This window comes from Protopterus annectens, chromosome 2.part1, assembly GCF_019279795.1.
Source record: "Protopterus annectens isolate FY-2018-M chromosome 2.part1, PAN1.0, whole genome shotgun sequence".
Lineage (NCBI taxonomy): Eukaryota > Metazoa > Chordata > Ceratodontiformes > Protopteridae > Protopterus > Protopterus annectens.
The window spans coordinates 146,591,902-146,606,888 of NC_056729.1; positions in this window are offsets into that span (position 1 = coordinate 146,591,902).

Here is a 14,987-nt window from a genome sequence, read left to right on the forward strand (position 1 = left end):
GTCCACTGCTTGTGCTCAGCGTGTCCCTGAATTGCACATGCCCTGCACGTTGTCACTCATCATGCAGAGTTGCTTACCATAATACAGCAAATGTTTCTGAATCCCAAGGCATGTCCACCCACATCCCATCATATCTAACAAGCAGCAAACGTTTCAAAATCAACAGGGTATTTTCCCATTCCTTACAGTAATTACCATCTGACAGCCTCACATTCTTAAATCCCTTTCATATTTCTTGTTGCAAATTTGTACAAGAAAACTTTACAAAACAGATACTTGAAAAATACACAGAATAATGATTCGGAAAATGCAGTCTTTAATTATTACTTCAAGAGTTGTAATGACACATTCAACAAAATGTGCATATTTATACGCACATGACTGATCAGTGAGGAAATAATGCCTGGCCATTTTACTTCTTGTACATAGAAAAGTGACCATAATGACAACATATGAATGTTGTTTGATATTGTACATTTCACTTATATGTGTCCCAGGCAGACATACTAACTAGATGGAGGAGGCATTAGTGTTTTGAGCCAATGTCTCTGAAGTATTACTTTTATTTCTGAAAACAGCAAAAGCATTATAGATACATTTCAAAGTAATAGCTCATATAGTTAAAAATAGTCATAGTGATACTTCAAAAGCACTTTTACTCTTGTATAGACTGCCCTGTATACATCTATCCTCAATAAGAGGTCTTGTGAGGTGCTAAGTATAGCATCTTGTGAATCTATTGTGGTCAAAACAGTTGCTGAGATAATGTAATTTTGTTGGCAATACTATAACTTCAGTAACCTTACCAGCAAGCATGGTGGAAGAATTTCGTCTTCTACCCCTTTCTGCTAAAACATATTATCCATAATTTATCCTCAAGTGTTAAACTGATCTGTTATTTCCTGCTATGAATAATCATAACCCTCAATCATTTTTCAGTTAAATTTCTTGCCAGATATCTATCTTTTAGCATGGTTTTGATTTTCATTTTTCCATCTAAATACTTTTTTCACAGTTGTCCTTTCTTTGTTACTATATTGTTGAGCGGATGGTTCATCATAAATTAAATGCCCAATGACTTGCTCTAGATATCTGGTTATTTAGTACCTCTAAAACAGTTTACACATCTTCCTCATGTACTATGTCCCATATGGACAACATGCAATACATTACAGGTCGTTGAAATAATGCAATACATTTGTCATTTGTCAACTTTATGCTGTCTGTATCACACTTTCTCCTCTGTGATAAAACTTCTCAATGACCTCCCATTTGTATGTGTTCATGAATGAATGATTGTAGTAGTGAGCATGTACAAGATGGCAACACGTTGGTTATCAGTGTGTTGAGTCTTGTGTTTGTTCATTTGGTTGTACATTTTACTCTTTATTATTTTACTGCTACTGTTGCCCAAAGTAGATCCACTGCTGCCTCGCCATTTTGGCTCAGATTGCATTTTTCCTAGTTTTGTGGGTTTGTTGCAGGATTTCAGTTAGGACTTACCTCTACTACAGTGATTTATACTGCCTTATTACCAGGTCAGCTGGTTCAGTCTCTGGCTCAGCCTCAACACCACCATTTTGCACTTTCACTGTTGCTTTTTTCCTCAAACTATAGAGGCCTATATTCAGTCTTACCTGCAGGATTTTCATCTGGTTGACACACTAGCACTGCAGGTATTGCCTCTGGCTATCTTTAATCACTGTATCAGCTGACAGCACCGATCTGTTCCTATTTTGTTTTGTTTAGCCAGCATGGTGATGATGTTCCAATTTGGAATAGGCGCGCTGATTCTTGGCTTGTCACGGAGGTGGGGTAACAGAGTGACAGTCCAGTTAAGTTAAGCTACCCATTGAAGTGCAGCCATTGTATGAGTTCTTGACTGATACTTTTGCTGTTTAAAGCTCAGTGGAGTCTTGTGGCAATATTTTATTTGACAACAGCTAATTAGTTGTTACGCTGCCAATAGGATGTCCGTTGGTTGTAGAGCAGGTATTGTGAGCTGATCTATTTTAGCCTTGGACTGTTAATTCAAACAGATATTTCAGGTTCTTGTCTGGTGGTGAGGTATTTCTCTGCTATCTTGTGCTGCCAGGAGAGCCTGTTCTTTACTAAATCTCAAACTAATTGGTTATTTTTCTTATTACTGGTGACTTAATTTGAGAATGTGCTCCCATTGTGCAATAGAGTTACCCTGGTATGCTAAGCAATCTGCCATTTGTAATAGCTGTTTCATGGATTTAAACATTAGCTGGTTCTTTCCAGATATGACTAACTCTTTTTGTACTGGCTTTTCACTGGCCAGTATTCCTTATTACTCCATCTCGGGTCCATTGCTTCTATACCTGTTGGTTTGTTGTCTATTCCACATTTAGAAATGTGGGGATTCTGATGGTTTCTTGGAAGCTACCTTGACTTGCTCCAGTTCTTGTACATCTCCCCTAAGAAAATCATGGGCCTCAACCATAGAAACTATGTAGACTGTCTCAAAGTCAGTCACTCTTCACTTTATCATACAAAAACTGAGTGGTGACCTCAGCTTCCTATTTAGAGCCTCAATAAACACTATCTTGTTTGATTTATTACACATTCACAAGTCTAGTGCTGGCATAAATACCACTCAAGGGATCTCAGTCTCCTCTACAACCTAAATAAAACATGTTGGACGGATATGGGAATATGTATGTGTAACAGATAAGTTGGCTTCTATGGGACATCTTCCACTCCACAAAAAAAGTACTTCTCTTACTCCCTTCAAATGTAAGTTGGACTTAAGGATAGATAAATGGAAATTCACTCCTGGTTCAACACCCTTGTCCATCATGGCTAGGGTCAGCAAGCAAATGTCCTAATATATCATTGTTCTGTCCTTCTCTGGGTTATCTGTATGCAAAATATAAGGGTGAAAAACTACCATGTGAATTTAAAGCTATGCTTCTTTAAATCCTCATCAGTAGCCTAGCAAGTGCCTATGAGCCTATGGATTGTCACATTTTTAACCTATGGACCTATTAAAAAACTTTTATTTACTCATTTAGAAAAGTCCTGGCTTTGCTCTCGCTACCCACCCGACTAACTCTATATTCTCCACTTTCACTGCAAGTCATCTTAGACTTATTCTCCTCATGTTTAAAACTTTCACTATATTTGGATATTGTGAGGTAAGCAGATATATATGCAGTCTTACGACTGCAGATCTATACATGTAATCAGTTTTGAAGAGGCCCATACCTCCTTCAGAATGGGGAATATATAATCTTGGAATACAGTGATTTTTATAAATCATTTGATAAGCATGAATTATTTTTCTTGTTTTCCTGTCCAACTGATTCAATACCTTTTGGGGCCAGTCAATCTCTCCAAAACTGTAATTTAGGACAGGGAGAGCAAATTGGTTTATTCCCTGGACTTTGTTCATATATGTCAAAGCTGTTTTCAATAGTAATTTTAGTCTTCCAAAATATTCCTTAATAAGATTTATTCACATTTGTTCATGTTTTATTGTTGACCCTTCATCAATCCCTAAATATTTATATACTCTCTCTTGCTCAAGTTATTTTATATCACATTCCTGCCCCAAACTGATGCTTTCTTTGTGCTGCAGCTTTCCTGCTTTAAGGGTTACTTCTGCACATTTATAAAGACCTAATAACATCTAAGAAAGTTTTGACCACTTGTAGTTGTGCTTTCAGTTCCTCAGATGAACTATAAAGTTGTAAATCATCCACAAAAGGAGATGAGACGTCTTTATGGTTTGTTGTTTTAAGGGAGCCAAATTGTAACCACAACCTAATCTGTTACGTAGACAGCTTAACTGGTTAAGAGGAAGGCAAAAGAGCACTGGTGAAAGAATCACCTTGGAATATCCCCCTTTGAATTTTTATCAATGGAATTATAATTTGTCCTTTATCGTGGATTAACTGCAAAGTGGTTTGCCACTATTTCATGGTCACTGCAATGTAATCGATCAGTGCAGGGTGTATCTTATACATTTGCAAGCACTCTTTTATCCTTGAACGTGGGATGCTGTCAAATGCTTTCTTGCAGTATATCCTTGCCATACTTAGATTCTTCTCCTTTCTGCAGTTCTCCATTATGATGATATTTAACAACAAATGATCCTTTGTTCCATATGACTTTCTTTTGTTACTCTTTTTATTCTCATTGCCATGATTGAGTTTCCTTCTAAATGACTATAAAGTATATTGGCATCAATTCCAGTGTACAGTTTATACATCACTGGAAGGCCAAGTTATTGGTTGAGTTCACTCTTATGGAGGAGTATTGTTTTTCCTTTTGTTAACCAGCTGGCATCTGTTTGGGGTGCAAATATAAATAGTTCTTGCTCATGGCTAAATCTTCATGTAAAGCCTGGGGTTTAGCAGTTAAGAACTTTTCTTAATTCTGTTTCAATTTTTCTGGCTGTTACTTCATCCCATTTCATATCCTGTATATTTGAACTTCTGATTCTTTCTTTAAATTCTATCCATTCAGCATCTTTGTTATAATCCACAGGATCTTGACAGATATTTCTCCAGAATGTGTCTATTTCTTCTTTTTTTTGGTGGTGCTTCAATTCCTTTTGCCTTGTTTCCCAATTCTCTATAAAACTTTTTGAGTCATCAGTATATTGCTTAGTTTGTACTTTTCCCTTATATTTATCTATACATCTTTAAGTTGTTCTGTCTGTGCTGATATCTTTAGTTTATTATTTGCAATAGTAAATGATAGATACTGATCTTTTCTGATACTGTGTGTTTTAACACGTCTATCTTTCTAACTATTTTTCTTGATCTTTCCCTCTTCTGTACTTTTCCAACATGTCACTTCTTGTCTTAACTACTTTAGTTTTCTCTTTTTCATACTTCCATGATGGCATTTGATTCTCCCCCCCTTTTTTTTTTCCATTACGTTTTGTGTTAAGAAGGTACCTGTTATTAATTTAGCTGCACAGTAATATATCCTATTTACTTCTGCTATAATCCATGATTTTCTATAAACAGCCCTGATTACTATGTTTGTTTTATCAGACTTCTAACATTTTGGGTCGTATTGACTTTCTGTAGTTTATTCCTTTCATTGCTCTTAATATGTGTGTCCATCTGCATTAAATCAAGCACCTCTTCCCTTAGATCATTTTCTGCTGAACTAAGGGCGCATTCTTTGATCTCCATTTCCTGTGGGCATTCTACAGAAAGTTTCAGAGCATCTTCCTGTGCCATATTCTCTTCAGAATAATCCTGTATCACCTGTCGCTCTTTTATATGGGAACTCACTGACCTATCACTCCACAATATTGACTGCTTCAGAGTTGCCACAGTTTCCCATTCCTTCCCTTGCTGTGCAATTTCAGCTAGACTATTGGTTTCCAACTGAAGGCTCCAAAGTATCTCCATTTGGCAAATTATCAGATGTTTCCCACTCCACTGGTTTCTCCTTATCGTGGGGATTCATTATTGTATCCTGCTGTGGTGTTATCAGAATTAGATTTCCTACATTAAATCCTTTACTTCACAGGTACTCCATGACCTCCATTTCTATTTCTTTAACTTGTCCATTACTAATCTTCCTTTTTACTTTCCCTCTTTCTTTTCTTATTTTTTGAATTGTAATTTTTTTCCAAAGCTGAATGCCTTTGCCTGTACTTCTCTTCAAATATGGCTCCTGCTCCTCTTGTTCTGTTTCTACTTACTTAGGTGACTCACTTTCCATCATGCTGTGATATAACTGTATTAGACTTTCTGAGCTAAATCCTTCACTTTGCAGGCATTCCATAATTTGTTTAACTTCCTCTTTACCAATATTCTATTCTACATTCTCCCTTCCTGATCTAATTTTTTTGTATTGTGAAATTTTCCATATCAGGCTGCCTTTGCCTGTATTTCTCTTTGAATATCTTTGGAGCTGCTTTTTCTTTTTTACATTGATTTATTTGGCTTTCACCTTAACACAAATATCATACCACATCAGATCTTTCTTTCCCATGTCCATAATCCCTTTTTATACCTTTCAAAAATCTCTACATTTTGTTCTTTATATTTTTGCACTTCCTCAGCTGCTTCATCTTCCAAAAGGCCGAAGGTTTCTTTGTCTATATGTTTTTCTTGAAGCTGTTGTATTAATGAACACACATTTACATTTGCAACTTTTGACAGTTGTTCTTGTGCAAGCATTTTTCTTTCCTCTAATTTCTCTCTTAATCTTTTTGTATATCTTGTGTCTGGTAATTCTGGGCTTCTTGCATAATAGTAACAATACATCATGTCTTTCTTATACTCATTAGACCACTCTATCGCCTTTTATGGCTCTTTTTTGGATTTTTCTGTTTCTGTGATTATTTTTTGTGGACTATTACTTCCTTCTACAACAGGGGGCCATCCTTCCCTTGAGCCTGGGCCTAACCCCATTGTAGGAATGTTTCTGTGCCTTGAGGATTCTGCACTGTCATTTTTCCAGTCCTGGCACCAGTGTGCCTACCAGGGCTGAGCACTTTTGTATCCTGGGACTTGTACACCCAGCAGTGTGTTTTAACACGTCTATCTTTCTAACTATTTTTCTTGATCTTTCCCTCTTCTGTACTTTTCCAACATGTCACTTCTTGTCTTAACTACTTTAGTTTTCTCTTTTTCATACTTCCATGATGGCATTTGATTCTCCCCCCCTTTTTTTTTTCCATTACGTTTTGTGTTAAGAAGGTACCTGTTATTAATTTAGCTGCACAGTAATATATCCTATTTACTTCTGCTATAATCCATGATTTTCTATAAACAGCCCTGATTACTATGTTTGTTTTATCAGACTTCTAACATTTTGGGTCGTATTGACTTTCTGTAGTTTATTCCTTTCATTGCTCTTAATATGTGTGTCCATCTGCATTAAATCAAGCACCTCTTCCCTTAGATCATTTTCTGCTGAACTAAGGGCGCATTCTTTGATCTCCATTTCCTGTGGGCATTCTACAGAAAGTTTCAGAGCATCTTCCTGTGCCATATTCTCTTCAGAATAATCCTGTATCACCTGTCGCTCTTTTATATGGGAACTCACTGACCTATCACTCCACAATATTGACTGCTTCAGAGTTGCCACAGTTTCCCATTCCTTCCCTTGCTGTGCAATTTCAGCTAGACTATTGGTTTCCAACTGAAGGCTCCAAAGTATCTCCATTTGGCAAATTATCAGATGTTTCCCACTCCACTGGTTTCTCCTTATCGTGGGGATTCATTATTGTATCCTGCTGTGGTGTTATCAGAATTAGATTTCCTACATTAAATCCTTTACTTCACAGGTACTCCATGACCTCCATTTCTATTTCTTTAACTTGTCCATTACTAATCTTCCTTTTACTTTCCCTCTTTCTTTTCTTATTTTTTGAATTGTAATTTTTTTCCAAAGCTGAATGCCTTTGCCTGTACTTCTCTTCAAATATGGCTCCTGCTCCTCTTGTTCTGTTTCTACTTACTTAGGTGACTCACTTTCCATCATGCTGTGATATAACTGTATTAGACTTTCTGAGCTAAATCCTTCACTTTGCAGGCATTCCATAATTTGTTTAACTTCCTCTTTACCAATATTCTATTCTACATTCTCCCTTCCTGATCTAATTTTTTTGTATTGTGAAATTTTCCATATCAGGCTGCCTTTGCTGTATTTCTCTTTGAATATCTTTGGAGCTGCTTTTTCTTTTTTACATTGATTTATTTGGCTTTCACCTTAACACAAATATCATACCACATCAGATCTTTCTTTCCCATGTCCATAATCCCTTTTTATACCTTTCAAAAATCTCTACATTTTGTTCTTTATATTTTTGCACTTCCTCAGCTGCTTCATCTTCCAAAAGGCCGAAGGTTTCTTTGTCTATATGTTTTTCTTGAAGCTGTTGTATTAATGAACACACATTTACATTTGCAACTTTTGACAGTTGTTCTTGTGCAAGCATTTTTCTTTCCTCTAATTTCTCTCTTAATCTTTTTGTATATCTTGTGTCTGGTAATTCTGGGCTTCTTGCATAATAGTAACAATACATCATGTCTTTCTTATACTCATTAGACCACTCTATCGTCTTTATGGCTCTTTTTTGGATTTTTCTGTTTCTGTGATTATTTTTTGTGGACTATTACTTCCTTCTACAACAGGGGGCCATCCTTCCCTTGAGCCTGGGCCTAACCCCATTGTAGGAATGTTTCTGTGCCTTGAGGATTCTGCACTGTCATTTTTCCAGTCCTGGCACCAGTGTGCCTACCAGGGCTGAGCACTTTTGTATCCTGGGACTTGTACACCCAGCAGTCTTTTTTTTATTTTGTAACCTACTTCTGTCCATGATATATGCTATATAAAATATAGTCTATATATCAGTGTCACCTTGGTCAGATTTTATGAAAAACAGGGTCCACCTCATGAAGGTACTCACCAAGATTTGAGGATGGGTTCAGGTCCAGGAGCACTACACTCCTTTTCTTGCTGATTTTATCATCTCTTCATTCTTTTGCTAACCAAAGAGGTTGTCTGTTTTTTCTGTGTCTGCACTCCAAGACCCATTTAACCATGGTGGTGTTTCCTCTGACCATCTAATGGACTTGTATTAAAAACTGGCTGATTCAAAAGGATCCAGTATGCTTCAACACTCCCCACAAATTCAGTTGGTTAATAATAACAGAATGTATGCAAGTGGCTGAAAATGTATCCTAACAAATAACCTGGAGTATGAATTATGTAAAATGTATGCTAACATATGAACAGGAAAATTAATTATGTCTAGTTATCAAAGCTGCTTAGGCATCTGTGAGAATTTGCTTATACTTAGCTCTACCTGTGCAGACATGCCTCTTTCTATAATTGGACTCTGACCTTGTTATACACTTGCACCTGTGAGGACCTGCATGTTGAGATATGGTGCCAGGTACACGGCATGTAAGTGCTGTGAAGTGATGCTGCTGCTGTTTTGACCGCAAACACATTTTGGCTTATTGGCAGTCCTTGGAAAACATATTCCAAATCACTTTCATGTGACAAATGTGTAACAATGCATCACTATCTTTAAGCTGCATTAGTAGTTTGAGTTTCCCACTTGTAGATGCATGACATACTGTGTGCCTGCTGATGTAAGTACTACAGTTTCTGTAACCCTGGTGATCTCTTCTCTGTAAATCACTTTTAGCATTTTTTTTAATAACCATTATTCTTTGGCAGTACAGACTTTTAAACTTAGCCCACCCATACACTCACACACACACACACACACACACACACACACACACACACACACACACACACACACACACGCACACACACAAACACGATGATGGAAACAACAATTTCAGTTAACATTTTTGTTTTTCTTCTGAATTAAATAAAAACAAATACGTCAATTCAGTGCTATTCTGTAGACACACAGACATACGCACAGAGAAGCTGATGCACACATTGACACACTCAAACATAACATATGTACAGACTGCATGTTCTACATTACTGCAGTAAATATGTTTCAGAGACTGAAAGCACACACGTATATATATATATATATATATATATATATATATATATATATATATATATATATATAAACCTTATCCAGGAACATTAATATGGGATGATGATCACAGATTTTCAATTTTTACTCTCATTTCCCTTTTGAAATAAATTATACCAGATAAACTTTTACAAGCATTTTTCTGAGTGTATGTGAAAAAATCCTTTATAGAGGAACATGGATATAGATGATGACAACATATTTTCAATTGTCATTCTGAATTCTACTCAAAATGAAATGATGCTCACTCAATCGATTTTATGCAATTAATTTCCAAAAAAAGACCACAACAAGGGGAAGTCATTGGTTTATTACAGATTTTTGATAATAACATTTGAGTGGTCATTATATCTGCTAATAAATCTTAAAATGGAAGGAAATAGCATACATCTCAGTTTTTGACTGCATTATGTTGAGTTATCAACAGCAGGTCTCCTAGCAACATAAAACAGGAAAAAAAAAAGAATACCTTTCTCAGCTGCATGCTGAATCATACCTTTGTGGAATAAAAGCTCTCTAGAACTTTGTATGACCTCAGTTTTGAAGATCAGCAAATTCAGTAGAATAATTTTAATTATGTCATCAATCAGGGGACTGACAAGGCACTCAGAGGAGAAAAAATGGTGACTGTATGTAACACTCTCCTCCAAAGTAACCTTTTTTTCAAGGTTATACATATTGTTTCTTCATTTACAAACAATAACAAATTATTAAACTAAATAAAAGAGAAATAGTTTCAAACACACAACTTAAAACATTTGTTTGCATTACCGTGTTACTAACATTATTTTCTGCTTGAAATAGAGGTGATAATTTGGCAAGAATACTTTGCAATACTTTATTAAGGAACAGAACCATGATAACAGATATGCACTGACATTTTTAAACACAGTGTACTTTTTTACAGTATATGTGATGTCTTTATTAGTTTACTGGGCTAGGACACTGAATAACTGAATGGAGTGATGAGAAAGACAGATATTCAAGATGATAGTTTGTGGAAAGTACTGAAGCTTTTATGTGATGTGGCCTTAGATGAAACAGTTGCATTGGCTTTGGTTTAAAGTGTTCAAATTAGGCTCTGAATTTTGCATATGAGGATAGGCCTTTAAGCTACAGTAATGTAATATTACATCAGGATATACCCACCACAGTCTTACTAAAGGAGAACATTCCTAACAATAACTCCTTGCAATATGTAAGCAACAGTAAAATAGAAATAAAATAAAATATAGGAAACAGTGATCCAGTAGGCACTCGTGGCATTCTGAGATGTGCCAGTACACCTGCCTATTTTAGCATGCTTATATTAATAGTATTAAATAGAATAAGAAATTTCTCTGGTTAAGGTTTTTCAATATTCGCATGTAACTGTTAAGTTGGCAGTAGTAGCTAAAATACTTAGCTTTTTCAGTCTGGTTGGGGTGAGTTGTCAGTGGTGAAGAAGCTTACATATACAAAATGCATCATGGGTAACTTGTAAAAAGACTGTCACTAGAGTAATACCTTCACCATTCTTCTTCAAACTATACCTTACCTAGCCTAGAGTCCCAGTCCTTTTCAAGGTTTCTAAAAGGTGATGCTTATTAAAACATCAGTGCCTGATAGTTTGAGTGTCTTAAGGTATAGGGTGTCTCACTTTACCCTTACTTTTTCTCAGAAAAATAGCTGTCTGCTATATGTTTTGCCATCTATCCAATTACATACATCCAGTCTCCTAGGAAATCAATTGGGTTTGGCATAATGGTTAAGGTGTTTACCTCACAAACATAAGGTACAAGGTTCAATTTGCCTCTTTGAATGGGAACTGGCTAGGCTTAAAATGGCCCAGGAGGTCAACTAGCTTCTAACTTGCCTATGATCTTAGAACACTGTTTGACTTTACTGGATCCTGGGTTTATGAGATAACTGCAACATACTCTCCCAACACTTATCAAGTCATTATAGTTAAGGGTGATATCCATACTATGGGCATCTGTTCCTTTGCCCCACCACTGAGTGAGCTATTGCCCTAATATTAACACTGAAGTCATATTAACTCCAAGTAAAAGCTATGCTTGGTCTTGCTGTAAAACAAAGTATTCCATACAATTTTAATGTCATGCAACCCAGGAGTTAATATACTAGTAAATATTACTGAGGAGTGCACCATACTGTATCTGTTGGTGAAGAGGGCAACCACCCCCCTCCCGCAAACATTCTTTAGTATTTTAGGTATGTTTTTAGTGATGAAATATGCTATAACAATTTTGTTAAGATTCATGCTTTTTTTGTTTTTTTGTTTGGTTTTTGTCATGGTAAATATGCTAACACTCCCAATATGCACACATATAAAGTGCCATGCTTAACATCAAATTGAAAGCATGGTCTTCTCTTTTTACTAAAAATATCAATGCAGATTATAGCTAAATTTCATGTCAAAATGCAGGATTCAGAAAAATCACAGTGTACCTGTGGAAACTGCTACAACCAGAAGTAGCCTTTTCAGAGAACTCAGTAAATGTAATTCAGAGACATGTTAGCTGTAAAGAGAAATACCTCATTATTGACTAATGGGGTAATTTGCATGTCTCTGAATTTCTTGGTGTTATTGCTCGTGGTGACTATCAGTTTTCTGTGGTAATATATTTTGGTGGTCCATGCATCACATGTGAACAAACAACCCCTCGTTCATTCTCCCAAACACACACACGCGTACCATTCAGACACATGCATGTATACACACACACACACACACACACACACACACACACACACACACACACACACACACACACACACACACACACACACACACACTCACACACAAACCACCGTAAATTTTGGCTGTTCCTGAGTAGTCTCTTACTTTTTCCGTGCCTTGTATAGACAATTATAGTCATAGGTTTATAGGTTCATAGGTTGGTACTAGGCTATCGGCCCTAGGACCTATACAAGCCTAGCCATAACAATTCCCTGGCTATTTCTTCCCACAGTATTTATTTCCCTGGTCAGTCAATAATGCCACAAATTAAAGTTTCCTTCTTCATTTTGATCAGAAATTGTATCATGATGCTAGACCTGTTGCACTATTAACTTGTTATAATCCAAGTAACGTTTAAAAATCTTTTCCTTTGTGTTGTCTAGTGTTCCTTCCAGCTTTGTCCAGAAGACTTGAGCCATTTAAGGGATGGCAGCCACAACTGCACATACACATGCACATAGACCCCCATTCCGCTAGACTTTCTCTGATTTCATAGAATGTCCCTAATTTTGCCTCATATACCTGCTTTATTCATCATATCTCACAAACTATTACAGTCAGTCAGTGATGACAGACATCAGAGTTCCATCCTTCTTATGCTTTATAAGTACATCAGGATGTAAGACGTATAACTCATTTAAGTCCTTAGTTATTATAGAGGATTAAAGCTCTGCTTTGTTAATGAGCTGCTTTCTGTGACAACGAGAGAGGGTGTGAATCCTTTTTTATTGCATTACCAACTTAAGGTAATTAGGGCAAAATTTATATTACATTAAAGGTGTCTCTCATATTTAGATTTAGTGCAGGGAACTAAAGCTCTGACATTCATGAGCCACTTCTTGTTCCAAGCTGATAGGGTTTGAATCCTTTTTATTTCATAGCTAAACCCATTATTCTATTAACCCTGTAAGAAGCTTAGAATAAAATTAAAGTGTATCCTTGGTGTCTTGTTTCCTCCATATGTCTTGTGCGGTAAAAAAACACTGTTCTATTAATGTTTTAAGTAATGAGTAATATTATATAGTTTCCATGATGTTTAGTTTATAAATATTGTGTGTATATATATATATATATATATATATATATATATATATATATATATATATATATATCGGCCCACTTGGTAAATTTCAAACTCCACAATCCCAACATTCTAAATACCGATGCTCAGATCTTTGAGATTGTAGAATCTCGAAACCTGTCAATAGAGATCGCTGTGCAGTGTGGAATGGGAACATTACCTTTCTCTTCATTGCAGTGCAATTTCAGAGTTGGTATATTTAAGTTGCAGGAGATGTGGAGTGCACGGGGGCTTGCCCCCCCTGCAAAAATGTGCTTCTTCATGTCTTTTTGTTTTAGTTTTTTTTTTTTTTTAATTTCGAGATTCCACAGACTCAAAGTTCTGAGCATCGGTATTTAGAATGTCTGGATTGTGGAATTTCGAAATTAGAAAGTGGACTCATATATATTTTTATTTATTTTATTTTATTTATTTATTGCATTTGCTTACCGAGAAAGTTCAGTGGGCCAGAAATGAGCCCATTTTCAGTGGAGGCCCGGGGAGAAAAGCTCCACATGTAATTACATAAAAAATGAACATATAAAGAATATATCAGGTAGAGGCAGTACATTAGATAAGTAAGTAACAGCATCCAATAATATGGTAAGAATGACATACAGCAGTATGGTAATAACATTATATAACTTGGTAATATCAGTAAAGAATTCTTAAAATCATGGTAGAAGTATAGAAATAGAAGGTTTAGATGGGAGGTAAGATTGTTAGCTGAGAGAGGAGATTGTATTAAAGGAAAAAAGAGGGAGAAAGAAGGCTTAGAGTAGGGATGGCACTGGCTAAGTGTCAACAGAAGGAGATGATGTGATAGAAAGAAGGGAAAAAAAGTCTAGGTGTAGAGATAGGATGAGTAGGATTTAGGGAGGTGGTCAGGTAATATATATATAATATTATAATATAATAGATATATATATATAAAGTATATATATATATATATATATATATATATATATATATATATATATATATATACATGTATAAAGTATATATATATATATATATATATATATATATATATATATATATATATATATATATATATATATATACTTTGTGCTGTGAAACCTTGTTCAAACTGAGTATAAATAATATTTAAAATTCCATGGTGTCTTTTGTTCCTTCATATATCATTTGTGCAGCAAAATATCTTGTTGTTCTATTAACTTTTCATGTGATTTAGGTCAGTAATTAATGTTCCGTGGTGTCTAGTGTTCACTCCTTCCCTAGGTATGCAAGGAATTGCTCTTTGCTTAGGGGAGATTTTAGGGATGGCAGCTCTGCCCACAGTCACGCACACATTCAAATACATTCACATATTAATACACACATACACACATGAATGAACGATCATAATGCCGAGTACAACAAACTCAACACACTTTGATCAATCGTTTACATAATTGAAACCTTAAAACCCTGAAATCTACAAAATTGAATGATTTTGTTCATCCCACACCTTCTCTATACTAAGATACAACACACACACATACAACCAATGCATACAAAACCGTACACACTTTCACCATTCAAACACTTAAAAACCTACACAAACACATCTACTTTTAAAACAAAGTGGGGGCTGTGACCCCACACACCCCCTAACTATTATACCAACTCAAAGATCACTGTACATTGGG